General features: G+C 40.6%; 1 protein-coding gene across 9 annotated transcripts in view; it reads left to right on the top strand.

Moving 5' to 3' along the window:
- Nucleotides 1-16,722, top strand: part of TMEM117 (transmembrane protein 117) — a 299,671-nt gene that overhangs the window by 190,323 nt on the left and 92,626 nt on the right. The gene's annotated exons all lie outside the window — the stretch shown is intronic.

Genomic DNA, 16,722 nt, shown 5'->3' with positions numbered 1-16,722 from the left:
TGCAATACCATGTGCTCAAAGAATGTTCCAAAATTCATCCATGCAGCTGGTCAAAAAGAATGGCTGCTCAAATTCACTCTATGAGGGGGGGAAATGGTTTCAGGATTCTGTTCATCTTCTTTTGTTCTGTTTAATCAGAAAAAAATATTTATTTTGGCATACATTTCTTGTCATTCACGCCATTTTTGTCTATTGCTGTGCTTTGTTACTGGTGCCGGGGGTGGGAGGAACTGACTTCTATTGCTGGTGGCCCCTATTTGATTTTTCCCACAGTGCCCTAGATGTTGTATCAGACTGTAGCATTGTGGGGGTGGAGAATGGCAGCTACTACCTGCCCCTGCCCCCAGTGTTGACAAAATATAGTATAAAAGAGGAAGAAAAGCCAAAGGCAGTTTCTGCCACTGCCACCAGAGAAGGTAAGGGTCCATCACTCTTTTGGAAGATAAGGCTATCAACCATGAGGACTATGCTCTACCTCCACTGTCAGAGGCAGTATCCCTCTGATTACCAGTTGCTGGGAATCACCGGGTTGGGGGGGGAGAGTGCTCTCACACTCAGGTCCTACTTGCATGTTTCCCATATGCATATGGTTGGTCACTGTAGAAAAAGGATGCTGGACCAAATATTCCTTTGACCTGATTGAGCAGGGCTATTTTTATGTTTCTTCTTACATTTATGCCAGTTTGCCAATCCCTGACCCAGTGAAAACTAAACTGAATGGAGCCCACTCAGTTCTGTTGTTATTCATCACAGAATGGATGCACAACACTAATTGACACTAGGTCAGCTCATATGCCTATGTGACTGGCCATACTTCTGGCTTCATGGAAGAACATCTGCATACCTCTTTCCTCTGCCAAGCATGTAAAGTAAAATGTGATCTGGAACCCCCACCCCCTCACGGAGTCATATATTTATAGAGACGTGATTCAGGCAATTCTTCCCTCTTAAATAAGAAGAGGAAAGATTGTGCAAAATGGGCTGTCATATGAACATCCTTCACATGGAAACCTGATATGTTACTTGGGAGGGGAGGGCTGGGTAGTTATTCTTACCTCACATGAATTAATCAACCAGCCAAGTATGTATTTGAACCAGGCCTTGACAACTACCTGTTCAGTACTGTGCACACAATTCACCACCCATTGTTAAAGCTGCATAAGGAGCAGTTTATGCAGATCCTCTCTGAACTGGCAGGTGAGATTCAGAGTAAGCAAGTGTTAAGTGAAGTCCCAACTTCATGCATGTATATGGTATTAGAACTGGCTATAATTGTCCAGGAAAGTGATCTTAGGGGTGGGGTAGAATATACCAAATAAAAATAGCAACATGGTGTGTGGGAGGGGTGAAAAAGTGAAAGTCCATGTTAGGGAATATTAGGAAAGATAACATAAATCATTTGTCATAGCGCTTTTATATAAGTCTGTGGTTTAGCTGTGTGGAATACTCTTCACACCCTGAAAAGGACATTGTAGAGCTGGAAAGGCACAGAAAGATAAGCAAAATGACCAAGATGTTGAACTGCCCTTCTTATGGGAAAAAGCTAAAGCATTGCTTTAGCTTTTAAGTTTAGAAAAGAATCAACTAAGAGGTGACAGAAATTCATGGAATTATACATAATGTGGAGAAAGTGGGCAGAGAAGATTATTTTTATCCTTTCTCAAAATACAAGACTCAGGAGCCTATTAAGATATGAAAGTACTCATGCAATGCAGGGAAAGTGGAGATAAGCTTACTAGCTCCATCACATCCCTGTTGACCTTCCATCCTCCATGTGTTGGACGGTGAAGGTCTAATGTAGAAAGCAAGCCTGCTGTACTTCTGTAGGTTCCATACTTGATTTAAAATCCTGCTCATGCATGGAAAGAGTGAGGCCAGACAGTGAGGACTTCTGGAGTGGGTGGGGTGAGCAAAAGCATGTCTACTCTCCCCCCTCACACCATTCTGATTGTGTGAGAGTTTTAACATCTGAATAGGGCTTCTGTCATCCAGCAAAAGTGATTGGCAGTAGATATCAGGCAGACAAAAGAAAGTAGCTCCCATAACACGTAATTTGCAGTCAGAAGATGTGTTGATGGTGATGAGCTCAGATGACTTTAGAAGCATAATAAGGCAAATTCATGGAGGATATGTCTGTCACAATCTATTAGATTTGACAGCTAAATCAGAGGTGATATATCTCTGAATACCAGTTTCTGAGGAACAAAAGGGGGAGGTTTGTTGCCTTAATGCCTTGCTTATGGACTTCTCCAAAATATTTGTACAGCCACTGTTGGAAGCAGACGGTGGACTAGATAGACCAGGCTTCCTCAGACTCGTGCTCTCCAGATGTTTTGGACTACAACTCCCATCATCCTCACTGGACCCTCATTGTACAAGATGTCTGGGGCTAATTGGGGTTGTAGGCCAAAACACATCTGGAGGGTACCAGGCTGGAGAAGGCTGAGATAGATTCTTGGTATGATCCAGCATGGCTCTTCTTAGGAGAATCTTCTCTGTAAATATTTTGCTGTGTTTTAGCATGATATAAATCTATTTTGTAAATCTATTTTTACCTTGAAATAATTTGCCACAAAAGTATTGAATGTTAAATTCGATTTTGGAAATACACCATTTCATCCTCAAAATTTGGCATCTAATTGGGATTTTTAAACTATGAAGGACAACATAAATGCCTTCATTTCTTGCTGTGGGCAATGAAATAGAATTGCCCTAGGCAACACCACTCATTAAATAAACACATTATTTATGGACTACATGCCAGGCATTCAGTAACAGCCTTCTTGGTTGTTCTAATAAGCAGTATGAAATGCAAGGACAAATGAGTAACATCAAAAAATATAACCAAGTCTTGTGACACCTTAATGACTCGCAAATTTATTATAGCGTAGGCTTTCATGAACTAGCATCTATTTCATCAGATGAGTGAAGCATTATCCTAAATTGGCAGAAACACAATATTCACATGGTTGTTGAGGGGGAAACGCAAGCAGGAAATGCACAAAAAATAGACTGACAATTATGTTAAAGCTTAAATGTACATAAAATTGTTACAGTGACCATTCACAAAGATGTGTTGATGATAACATAAACATCTTGGTAAGCAATTTATTTCTTACATTGGGATAATAACCCACTGGGTGACATCCAGTGTTTGTTGTACTCTGCATAGTCCTGCTAAAATCAATGAACTTAAGTAACTTCATTTATTTTTCACTCATTCATTCATTATATTTCTACCCCACCTTTGTTCCAAAGAGCTCAGAGTGGCATGCACACTTCTTCTCCTTCCCATTTTATTCTCACAACAACCCTGTGAGGTGGGTTTGGCTGAGAGATGATGATTGACCCAAGGTCACCTAGTGAGCTTCATAGCTGAATCTGCACTATACATTTAAAGCAGTGTCATACTACTTTAAACAGCCATGGTTTCCCTTCAAAGAATCCTAGGAACTGTAGTTTGCTAAGGGTACAGAGAGTTGTGAAGACACCCCTATTCCTTTCACAAAGCTACAAGTCTCAGAATTATTTAACATTCAATCCCTCTTCCCAGAGAACTCTAGTAACGATAGCTCTTTGAGAGAATAGGGGTCCCCTAACAACTCTCAGCACCTTTAACAAACTACCATTCCCAGGATTGTTTGGGGGGAAGCCATGACTGTTTAAAGTGGTATGGCACTGCTTTAAATGTGCAGATGTGGCCCACGTTTCCCAGGTCCTAGTCCAACACCCTAACCACTACACCACACTGGCTGTCTTAAGTGCATTGATATCAATGGGTCTACTCTGAGTATGACTTAATATGGATATTCCCAGTATCAGTTAAAAATTGTGTGTGACAATGTATAGCGTTAATGTCATATTCTTTATTTAATGGCTTAGGCTGCAATCCCAAAACACCCCAAAGGTCAGCTGACAAGGCCATTGAATGTGTCACAATTGCTACTCCTCTGCCAGAAAGGAAGACCTGCTGGTGGATAGGGATGTCAGAGGAATCAGCTGAAGATCAAGTGGATTTCCTTCCATCTGCCTGTTCAACTCCATCATGGCACACTCCCTTGCTATGAATGCTTTTCACCCTAGTTCTCTACAGCGAAGGGTTTTTTTTAAAAAAAATGTACACTTTATACATAAACAGATACTCAAATTGCTTTGCAATTTATGTTATGTACATATTAATTGATGTATATAAGTAGCGTTATGCTGGCGTAACATGCCTGTAAAAAGTATAATATGCCCACAGGAATTCATACCATCCAGGTACACAAAGAACAAAATATCAACAGAGTGCTAACCTATCCTTCCCTGATGCTGGAGTGAGGGAAATGAAACAGGATCAAGCTTATACTGAGCTGTAAAATCAAGATAGCAAGATTGCAGTCCTAAACCCAATTGAATTCAATGAGACATACTCCTGAATGGATGGTTAGGATTTCAGCCATAGATGGCTTTGTGATGGGCCATTAGCCATACAGTAACTTTGTATTTAAGGTACTTTGTATTTAAGGTAACTTTGTATTTAAGGTATTTAAGGTGTCTTTGTTGTTTTTGCTGCAAACGACTAGTAGGACTAACCCTCTGAAAATTCATTAACTTTGGAAGGGAACATGCAGGGAAGGTAATTGGTTTCCAGATATCTGTTAAAGGTTGAGATATGCATGTCTACCTGTGCACTATGATATATATCAAAATTATGTGTATTTCCATTATCAGCGGATGACAAAATGGAGGGAAGACTTGTACAAAATAAACCAATTGCAGTAGAATGGAAAATACAGGATGAAAGTGCAAATGTATGTGAGAATGGATTGAGGAGCATATGTGCATCCCTACTGATGGGACACCACTATGCCATGGGAGGCTCCCTGGTATGTCTGTAGAAATCTCTGTGGGTGTAGAAGTGCTACTAGTGCCAATGGTGTTTCATCAGTCGTGTTGGAAATGGAGCATGTTTGTTCTCCTGACATGTCCCTAAAAGGAGCCCTCAACTTTGGCAGCCCTGGAATTGGCATAGTTAATCCTCTCCCTTTCACCACAAGGGGGAGGGGGAGAAAAGTGGCCAAAAATGGATAAGGAAAGTCTCCCCACCCCCATCTCCTGTTGGCCAGAGATTCTGAACTGGCAGAAGCTTCACTCAAGAATCTCTTTATGACGTAAGCATTTTTTTGGTAAGCATCTAAATAGATAGAGCCAGAGGGGGAGCAACTCTGACCCTCCTGGTGCTGCAGCACCCCACTCTAACCATGCTGGCTGGGGCTGATGGGAGCTGGAGTCCAAGAACATCTAGAGTACCACAGGTTCCCCACCTCTGAGACAGAGCATGTTCTATGGCAAATGTCACTGGCATGCTGCTGATACAACCAAACCTGCTTAGTGTGCACTGCTCTAAATGTTGCATCCAATTAATGGGATAAAAGTAGCAATCCTGAGACCCACTGAACACAGTGGGATTCACTTTTGAGAAAGCATGCACAGGCTTGTTTCACAAGCATTAGCTTGTGCTTAGACCAACAACACAAAACTAATTTTAGTGTTGTTTACGGAATCCTTCTAAACTGGACTCAGCTAATTTCATAGTTGATTTTCCAGCATAGTTTCTTGATGAGCAGAGTTTGTTTTAAGGTCTTTTCCCTTTCCCCACATTTTCCAGGCTGAATTCTCTATTGATTACCCTATTGTTTTCAATGGAGGGATAGTCACAATTGTGGGGAAAATTTTAAAAATATAATGCTCTGTGCTGCAGCATCCTGTGGGATGCCCAAAGCATATAGATAATTGGGTCTCCTAACAACTCTCAGCACCCTTAACAACCTACAGTTCCCAGGATTGTTTTGGGGGGGAGTCCCTTAGACGCTGCCATAAGGGACTGTAGGGTATGGCCTGAGTAGACCCCCCAACCTCATATCAAACCATCTTTATGGAAGCTGTGCAGTAATAAAAAAGGTCCTAATTAGGAATTAAACATATCTTAGCCAGAAACCTGGCTGTCTCTCATTTGTGAAGAATAGACCCACTGGCTAGGACCACAAAATTCCAAAGAAAAAGAGTGGGAAGAGCACTTCTCAATATCTGGGCACAAATCAATCTCTCCTGAAAGCGATTTCCCTCCCACCCACCCAAATGAACCAAGCCACTTGACTGAAGTGTTAATTTGAACAAATTAGTTGTGAAGGATATGGCAGCAATTCTATAAAGTGCAAAACTGCAGAATCCAATATTCCAAATTTGTACCCTCCTCAGTTCTGTAGCCACATGTGTTTCTCTACAGATAGTTTTCAGTCCATATGCTTTTAGCAATAATGTTGCTTCTAACTTCCATTTTGGCAAATTTAATTGACTTCAGCAAGTGTTGAATATTGCTCAAAGAAGAGGGGGAAATTGATATGGTTTCTTCAAAGGCATTGCTCAACATTACCTCAGGAGATGACATAATTTACATATTTTATATTTATACTGCTTTTGTTAAACATGTCTCACTGTGTGATCTCTTGTTTAAAAGCACCATTTTGTATACAGCACAATGGAGAAAATTTCTCCGGAGATTGCTGTATTTCTCAAAAATTGAAATTAAATTTGGAATGTAAAGCATGGTTTTGTACGTGCTTAATTAAGCAATTTCATATGTTGCATGGGGAGAGAGATTAAAATGAAACTATTTCACACACACACACACACTGACAAGGTCTCAGAGAGATGGTGGGCAATTAACTATTGTCTTTGGGATTACCTTGACAAAAACAAATGGGACCACGAAGAACAGCCCTGCAAATAGCCACTAGATCAGCTGCTGTGATGACAACTGATGGTATCTTTAGATACCTAAAGACCTGCTACATACAATGTTGCCTTTGTTCCTATTTATGCCTTCTGCACCAGCCCTTTCCTCATGCTATCCATGCATTGGAGGTATGTCTGCAGCAGGGAAACCAATGTATGTCAGGTGTCCCCATGAAATACAACCATGAGTGCCCAGGTGTCTAGCTCATGGAGACAGCCTATGCTCATTGTGTAACTGCTGCTGTAGAGATGCCCTCAATATTGGGGGGAATCCTGCACAGGGACACAAGCATGGTCTCACTTTATTGCCTCTAAGGATGGTGTAGAATATTAGCAAAATTGGATTTGGTATCGAATTCTGGGATAATCCACAAGTTCGTCTCATAATCAAATAGCCCTCCCCCTGTGCGTGCATATGCAGTTGTTAGCGACACCGTAATTTCCCCCCTTAAAATTCACAGTAAGAATTACATAATTGTTTACATAATTATTTTTGTAATCTGCCACTGTGGGGTGCATTATATAAATATACAGCAGCATAAGGAATAATGGAGAAAATTACGTAATTTTTCAGAAAAAATAACAAAAAAAGGGAAAACCGGGAATTGCGATAACAAGCGGGACATAATTTATAGCAAATAGGAACTGGCAGCCCATTTGACAAATTGAAAAACAGAACGGAATCAAATAACAAACCCCATACCTAATTTCCTCACATGAACATCCAAACAGAATTTATTAATCTCTAGGTAAAATCATAAGTATAACCTGAAGTATTTTAACACTTCTGGAGTTCCTTATTATCCATGGGATGAAATATCTAAATGTATGAAGCTGCATTATTCTAACTCAGACCATCTTGCTCCATCTCTGCCAGCATTGTTTTACAATGATTGGAGGCAGCACTCCAGGGTCTCAGGCAGAAGGCTTTCTAGGCTCTGCTAAACTTTGCCTATTTATGGCAAGGCTTGAACCTGGAACCAGTGAGTTGAGCTATTCCCTTGCCTGGATAACCAGCATGCTGCTTCATCTGTGAGCTAGATATCAGCTGTCTTGAACCCTGTGCTGATTTCTGCTGGTCCAAACTGCAAATAGTTATCTGCACTGGAAAATATCAATCATTGCTCAAACCAAAAATGAAAACTTCAGAATCCCAAGATAACAGCAAACAGGGGTGGTGCTTCCATTGTTGGAAAGGACAACATCTGGATGTTCCTAAGGAAGAAGGGAACTCAATGTACACCGGAAGCTGCAGTGACCCTTTGTCTCTCTAAAGGAGAAGTTGGAAATGGGATCCCGGAGCAGGGACCAAAAACTGTGTATTTATGGTGTACCTGGGTGCTCTACTTTTTAGGCATTGGTAATTCCGGCCAGCTGATGTTTATTAACCAGGATGGGAAAGGGTATAATGGAAAGCCCTTGGAACTCTGAATATCTTCACTGCAGTGATTATACAAGGTGATTTTTTGGGGGGAGGGGGACAAATAAAAAAAGTGGGATGGCATTATCGACACTTACTGGAGGTAGTGCGGGGTGGCCCCACTACCCCACATCAGCTGCTTCTGGTTGTTAGCACTGGATCTGTGTATTTTCTGCATCAAATATATCACTTAGAATTCTAACCAGGTTGATTTGTGTGTCACAGGTAAAACTGATGTTTATATTATATTCCTTAACAGGAAATGTTTAAAGGAGTCCAATTCTACATGGAGCTGAAAGAGCAGCTCTTAACTACTCATTTCTGTCATTGACTATCTCACCAACCATGTAATATCAGACACTGAGAGTAGCTAGCTCCATCACAGTTTCTACTGGGGAAAAGACTCCCAGTGTGGTTTGGCATGACATCTTCTTCAATGTGTAAGGAAATGGATGTCATGCAGCCTTGTTTCGTATCCCTCAAACAGCCATTAGTGTAGAATCCTGTAAATAGCCATCAGCATTTATTTCTACACTTACAACATTCCAGATCCTGGCATGTTGAAGCCAACATCTGAAAACTATGCCCTTATTTATTTACTTATGATAAATTACTTTTAATTATGTATACATTTTCAGTTTATGTCTAGGATTTTATATTGGCTTTCTTGGCTTGGAGAAAAGGATGGGTTCAACATAGCTCTTAGGCTGCAATCCTAAACTCACGTCTCTGGGAGAAAGCCCCAATGAATTCAATGGGACATTCTTCAGAGTAGACATGGTTAGCGTTGCAACTGTAGTCTGCAGTCAGCAGCAATAGGACTGGAGAAACAAGAGAATTGCCTTGCCATTCCCTTCCTCTTGCTTCCTACCATTGCTCCCAGTTCTTCAAATGTCTGATCTACAGATAGTGGTGGAGGAGAATTTTATTTGGATTGCATTTTCAAGCAGACTGACTGATTCCCTGGCTAATACATGGACTGTAACATGATCACCCTTCAGATTTTGCACTTCTCCAGCTAACATGGTGTTATTATTATAATGTCATCTTGTTAGTCACTGAATACATAGCAGTCTCTAGGTGGCTTATAACAAATTTAAAATCATGGGGAAAAAGTAAAATATAAACAGGCCTCAATAAATATGCACCAGAAAGGAACATTCAAAAGAACACAGCAGATCAACGCATAACCAGCAGGTGAGCCAATCCTAGCTCCAATCACAACCCACTCAGACAGTCTCGCCAAATGCCCGGGAGAAGAGGAAGGTCTTAACCTGGTACCAAAACATGTTTATGTAAGCACCAGGTGGGCCTCACTGTGAAGATCATTCTATAAAGTACAGTTCTCAGCTCAAAATAATGTACAAAAATGCATTTAAAAATAACCATTTTAGGAAAGAATACTTTTTAAAATGCAGAAGGAAGGATAAAATAGTACTTAAGTATGTATTTTATGATTAAATAATATTTTAAGATGAATATTTGCATTGGTGTTTCTTTAAAAATAATAATAATCACAGATGAATGCAGAAATGGGATGGGATGGAACCCTATGAATGAACACATGTGAAATTGGTATGCAGCAGAAATAGACTGTGGTTTTGAAAGCCACTGTCATTGAGAAAAATACTGTTTCTCCCAGGACCAGTTCTGCATAGCCTCATTCTATTCATTCGTGTATGTAAGACTTTTGCAAAATCACCAGAGAGAAGATGCATACTTTGTGCCAATGTCTCCTTTAACTGACTCATTTCTGTTCAGTTTGTCTATGTTGTGAAACAAAAGATAGCTTGAGAGGTTTTTTAAAAAAAACAATGTTTCATTTTAAAAATCAATGTAGCCTTTCCTCCTTTTTTCTTTTGCATTAGAAGAATCTGCAGATAGCTGAGCAATATCAAGGCATCCAATTTTCCTTTGGAACCAAGATGAAATAATGGAAACCATGTGCTCATATTTTTGCTTTCCATAATTATATGTTGTCTATCTACAATAGGAAAAGCAATAGATAGAACCTCAGATAGATTAAAATATCAGTAAAGCACAGTATGTTAACAGCAGCTGCTGTGTAGGTCTCCTTGTTGTCTAATGCACCCTATTTTTCTTCCCTTTGTCCTCTTCCCCCACCATTTTGCTTTAAAAATCCACCACACAAAGACATCTTTGTTTGAATGGATGCCCTGAAATTAATAGTACAACAAATATAATGTAAACTGTTCACATGCACAGACCATACTGTGGCTTTATATTGAATATTAAAGCACTCAACGGCACAGCTAAAGGGTCTTTGAAATAATGGTGTTGTCAGTAGCCTGTATCTCACATCCTTTTGTGCTATGGTACGTTCACATCCTTTTCTTGTGAATCGGATTAGCTGCCCTTGTGATGGACCTTGACTCTAATTTACGGTAGGGCTTCCCATGATGCAAAGATAAGCCCCTTCTCATTGCTAATGGACAAATCCCCATGGGCTTCAATGAAGTGACAACTGGCTCTTTGGCAGGAGGAAGGGAAGTGAAGGGAGGCTTGAAAAAGACAACACCACACTATTGCATCCAAACACAGCAAATATTTTTGAGCATTCCTGCTTGCTTATCAGCATTCACTTTTTCTGCCGCAATGTAACATACATTTGATTGCATTGACTATAGCGAAAGTCAGGAAAGGAAAGAGGGATTGCCAGAAGACTGCATTAAAATGGAGCTGGCGTACACTTAAAATGCATTGGTTGCTCCAGCAGCATTAGCTTACTCTAAGACATGTGGCTAAGGCTGAGAATATTACTAAAGCTTTCCCCTCCTTCCTTTTGATTAAACTTTCTCCTTGAAATAATTCTAATTGCTTGACCTCCAGAGTACGTCTCTTTTCCCCAGCTTTTAAGAAACAGGATTTTTGATGTGTGTTTGTTTTTCTGTTGCTTAGTAGGATTGCTTTCCCCTTAGGTGGATTGAACTGAGCTACTCATTTGAATTCTGAATGCACCTGAAATAAATAGAATGTGAGGTGCCTTTGATTGCACTTTTTATTGAAGCTTTTTGATGCTAGGTTAATGGATTAGCATGTAGGGAGCTTCTGGGGATGCAAAGGGGCTTTGGAGATTCTCCTCTTGAACGTAGGTGACTGTGCTGACCACTACCCACAAATCTCAGGGGATCTTCAGGAGCGCCTTTGAAACAAGCTTGATGAGCAGTTGTTAGAATAGGAAATTGAGGAAGCCCCCAGTGTGCACATGGAGGAATACTGCAATCTAAGCTGTAAAGAATACATTAGTTGAGAATACATTAAATGGGCCAAATGGAAGGGGAAGTCATGCGGTCTTCTACTGCACATTCATGAATGCAAGGGCAGAGGGGTTGTGCCTGCTGACCATGTCCCTCCATGCCAATTAATGTACCAGCCACGCATCAGCTGCACGTTAGGTTACAGTATGGAGTGACCATATGCACATACAAAAGTACACAAATAGGAAGGAGAAACTTGGGGAAATCAGGATTCCCCTTCATGTGGAGGGGCCCTGTATGCTAACAGCTCTTCACATGGGTGCTGAATGTGTAATTGGTGGGAACATGACAAAGAAGGAGCATGTTGGTGTGGAAGAGGCAGGGCCAGCAGTTGTGATCCTCAGCACTCCTAAAGAGATGTACAATGGCACATAGAGTAGCATAACAATGGTTTGTCCCAACAGAACATCCTAGGTGAGGCAAGTAATGCCTGGTGAGCTGGGAAACCTAGCAATCCAGAGAAAGTTATACCGGCAAAAAAGTGATGCAAGTCAAACCCTATTTTCAAAGGCTTGTTTTCCCTCTTACAGGCTCAGGTCTGTTCAGCTGGCAGTAGCCCGACTCCTGAATGGAGTTTGGAATAGGAGTGATGTACCTCAGCATAAAGTACACTGTTCTGCTTGGGTTGTATCAAGTGCTAGTTATGCTCAGAGTTGACCCATTGAAATTAATGGACTTGCTTGTGTTTTAATCCTCCATTCTTGAAGAACAAAAAACTACAGCGTACTCTTAGAACTGCACCAGTATGTGTGAGAAATTATCTCTTATCTTTTTAAATCCTTGCAGTATTTCATGATGTGTGTGTGTTGGTTTGTGTGTGTGTTGGAGATATTTATTTTTCATAGTTCTAAAAGGACACTACTCTTCTGGCTTGCCTCCTGTTCCAGGCAAGCCATCTGACTGCTGGCAGATATCTACTGTTTCTTCTTCCATCAACCTAATCCCTTTGCTGCAGATGATGGTTTTCCTACACCAAGGCAGATGGTGCTGCTGCAACCCACCATTCCTTTGTGGGCAGGAACTGGTAGGAAGAAGCTGCATGCAGAGGTTGCCTCCAGATTGTTAGCATTGTGAGGGAGGGACTCAAGTGCATCCCGGAAATTTAAGTTTACACTATTAAAGTGGATTAAAGTGCTCTGTTGCTCTAGCGCAACAAATCTACCTAAACAAAAAACATGGACTTTTTGTGTTTAGGAAAGTGATGGAGAAATGTACTAAAAGGTGGGGAAATGATTAATGGGAAGAGGTATAACCACCACCAGAGCCGGCTCCAGGCATGCCGGGGCCCTTGGGCACCAGCCTGCCCCGGGCCACTCTGCTCCCCTTCTGTGATCCGCTGCAGGACCTGTGGATTGCAGGACAGGAGCTTCCGAGCCGCCCGTCATCCCCCCACTATCCCCCCGCTTCACCTATCTTTCTCTGCTGTTCTTTGCGGCTGCTCGCACGTGCGCGCATTGCTGCCATCATCCAAGATGGCGGCAGAGGCTTCAGCCCCTTACGGAAACCTTGGCCACCATTTTGATTGATGGCAACCCTGCACAGACTGCAAAAAACAACAGAGAGAAAGGTAGATGAAGCAGGGGGATGGCGGGCGGCTAGGAAGCTCCTCCTGTCCTGCGATCCACGGCTCCTGCCGCAGATTGCGGAAGGGGAGCGGTGGGGCCCCTCAGGGGCCCCTGTAGCTCCAGGGGCCCTCGGGCCAGTGCCCCACCTGGCTGCTCTTTAGAACTGGCCCTGACCACTACACAAGCAGATTGGGGTGAATTCAAGATGAATGCTCCTTATCGTATAATCTCCCTGCCAACAAATCAGAAGTAATGCTCAATAAACACTGGACATAGTCTAACCTCTGCATAAGCTTTGTGCAAGCAAATCACAGTACATGCTCAATAAACAGGTTATCTGGAGGTGCCCAGAAACAGTGGAGCACCATTCAAATATTCAAAGGTATTATAGCAAAATCACATGCAAAAAAGACATATAGAGAGAGCAACAAAATATATAGGTGTTTGTATATAGTTCTAGTGGCCCAGCTGTGACTATCTGGACAGGGATAACCAAGCTTCAGATGTCTATGCTCTGGTAACCTCTAGGTTAGATTATTGCAATATGTTATATGTGGGGCTGCCTTTGAAGACAGTTTGGAAACGACAGCTACTGCAGAATTCAGCAGCCAGATTGGTGACTGGGATCAGAAGGTCTGAACACATTGCACTGCTTCTGGCCTGACTGCATTCGCTGTTGATTACTTTCCAGGCTCAATGCAAGGTTTTGATCTTTGAAGTCCTTATACGGCCCAGGGCCCAACACCACCTCTCCCCTTATGAACCAGCCCAGGCCATGCATTCATCAGAGGCCCTTCTCTGTGTGCTCCACCCAAGGGAAGTATGTAGGGTGGATGCATGAGAATGAGACTTTTCAGTAGTGGCTCCCCATCTGTGGAATGCTCTCCCCAAGGTGATATGCGTAGCACCATCTCAATTTTTAGATGCCAGGCTAATACCTTTTTGTTTACCCAGGCCTTTGGCTAATTTATGTTGTTTCCTATAGGGATGTTTATCTTTTGTGGGATGGGTAGGGCTTGGTCCTTATTAGAATATATTGTTGGATGAGCATTTTATGTATTGTACTGTCAGTGTTTGTTTATTTTTTAAAAATCTGGTTTTGAATTGTTTTTATGTGCTGTATTTTATTTTTTGTCAAGTTGCTTTCATATTTTTATTTGTAAAAAGCAACTGAGAAATGAAATAATAATAATTATTAATAATTAATAGTAATATTAACAGTAGTATTAACTAATAATAGAAATCTCAAAGCCAAGATGGATGAGTTCAAGAAGTGTTTGGTATTAGAAGAGTACATAAATATAGCAGGAAAATCTGGTAGAACAATGACGATCAATGGAATATATTTCTATCTAAATATTATATATTCATCTAAATTCTACTCAGAGTACACCCATTGAAATGAATGAATCTAAATTAGTCATGTCTATTAATTTCAACTGGTCTTCTCTGAATAGAGCCAGCATTGCTTCCACCCAAAGACTACAGAGGAAGAGAGAAGGACACACTGACGTCCATTTATTTATCATAAAGGTAATTGAGCAAAATACATTAGAAATCATAGACAGGGCAAATCCAGCTACAGAATCATTGTGGATAGGGAAAAAAGGGGATATAGTACAGGGGCATACATGGCAACTTTATAATCATTTTGTGTGTGGGGGAAACATGCTCATAAAATATTGGTGCAATAAAGTACAGGAAACTACAAACCTATATATACTCCTACGGACATTATAAGCTGTTCGAGTAAAGATATTATCCATCTAGATGAATAATACTTTTGGAATGTATTTTGCCATTCTTATAATCTGCTTGTATTTACTATACATATTTATCTATATTATTTACTCTTTTTTTTTCTTTACTATTACTATATTGTGAATGGTATTTATCTTATTGGCAAATAAAAAAGTACTGAGGCATACAGTCAGCACCCCCTACACACCAACCAAAACACCGGTGGTAATCTTGAGACAGAAAAAGAAATCAGAGATGCAGCTAAAAGAGAAAATAAGGGGTGACTTTAATCAATCTCGTCTTGACTGGGTAACTGTGCATGGAGGTCAACACAAAGAGGCAATATATTTAGATACAAGAAATGCCTGTGCCTTAGAACAGTTAATCATAAAGCTGGTGAGAGGAAGCAACCCTTGATTAATTAACAGGGTTTCTACTTTGTCCGTGGTGAAGCCTGAGGGGAAGTGAAGGTTGCTGCAGGCTTGAACAGAAGCAGCTGCTTCAAGCATAAGAAGAAGTTGTTGGATTATACCAAAAGTCCGTCTAATCTACCACTACCACCTTGTGTCCTGCAGTAGCCAAGCTAGTCTATGCATGCTGAAAGCTGAATCTTGACAATCTTGTCTAACGTAGATTTCTATACAGTTTTCAGAGATTTGTCATGTGACTGCTAAATACCCATTAATCAACTGAATGGGATACACCCATAGACATATGAAAAATATATAAAAATAAAATTATATTATTGTCGCATATTGTATTAATCACTTTTATAACCTGAAAACTAAAAAGGAAAAAAAACCCACCATCATGTCAGTTTAAATGCAAAAGCTGTTTAGTCTGTTAAAGCTTTAAGTGCTTTATTTATAAGTGCTTTATTTATTTATCATTTATACTTAGAACCTGCCCTTCACCAAATGGTTCCAGGATGAGTTATAAAAATGTCATAATTAAAGTGCAATTTACTTTAAAATAATAAAACCACAAAACTTGTTTTTTAGTAGTATCTTATATTTATATTTATTTTCTTGTGTTGGATTGGGTGCAATCTATTAATATGTAGAACAGGACCTTGTCAGTTGTGATGCCCATTTTATGGAACAGCTTTCTCAAAACCTTCTCCCAAGCTTCAGGTTTTTATACTATTTTCTGGAAAGCTAAATCCACTTATTTTCTAACGTTTAATGGGTCGGTGCTGGTGATGATTGCATCAGTAGTGGAGAGGGGTGAGGTAGTAGGGAGGTCAGTGCAATGCAAATGCACTGGCAGGACCACTGGATTGGTTCCATTGTTGTATTTGCACTGTGCTGACCTCCCCACCTCTCCTACTTTACCTCCCAGTAAACAGAAGCAATTCAGCTGTCAGGAGGTCAGGTAAGTACTGCTACCCCACCATGGTGTCCACTACTGGCTTATATGTTGTTCTTTTGACATTTGCTGTTATTGTTTTATGCTGTGTTAACATTCATTTTTATTTAGTGCAGTGAACTCAGTTTGTGAGGCTGGAGTCCAACTCACGTTGGACCTGCAGTCTTCTGGCACCCCTGTCATTCTTCTCAGACTTTTTTTCGAAGGGATTATTTTAGCTTAGTGATAAATTCTTTCATACATTTCATGTATTTAAACAGGACCTTAGTAAATAGTGTTTTGTGTATTTGCCTGAGTAAACCCCGGTTGATACATTTATCCCTGATTCTTCCGTTTCATTTTCAGGTGAAGAATGTATAGCATTTTCCAAAACAAAGTAATTTACAAGATCCAAGCACAGATGAAAGAATATGGAACATGATGTTAATGTTTCAAAATGCCTTTCTCTTTCAACTTCAGTTTATCAAAGGGTTGTTGGTGGGTTGTTGTTTTTTTGCAACCCATCATTTTAGTTTTAGCAGTTATTTCTTGAAAAGCTCTTTTAAGGGAAGGGAACTGTGTATGTGAGAGTGTG

Source organism: Rhineura floridana, chromosome 8 (assembly GCF_030035675.1).
Source record: "Rhineura floridana isolate rRhiFlo1 chromosome 8, rRhiFlo1.hap2, whole genome shotgun sequence".
Lineage (NCBI taxonomy): Eukaryota > Metazoa > Chordata > Lepidosauria > Squamata > Rhineuridae > Rhineura > Rhineura floridana.
The sequence above is the reverse complement of the archived record's forward strand: the minus strand, read 5'-3'. Positions and strand labels throughout refer to the sequence as shown.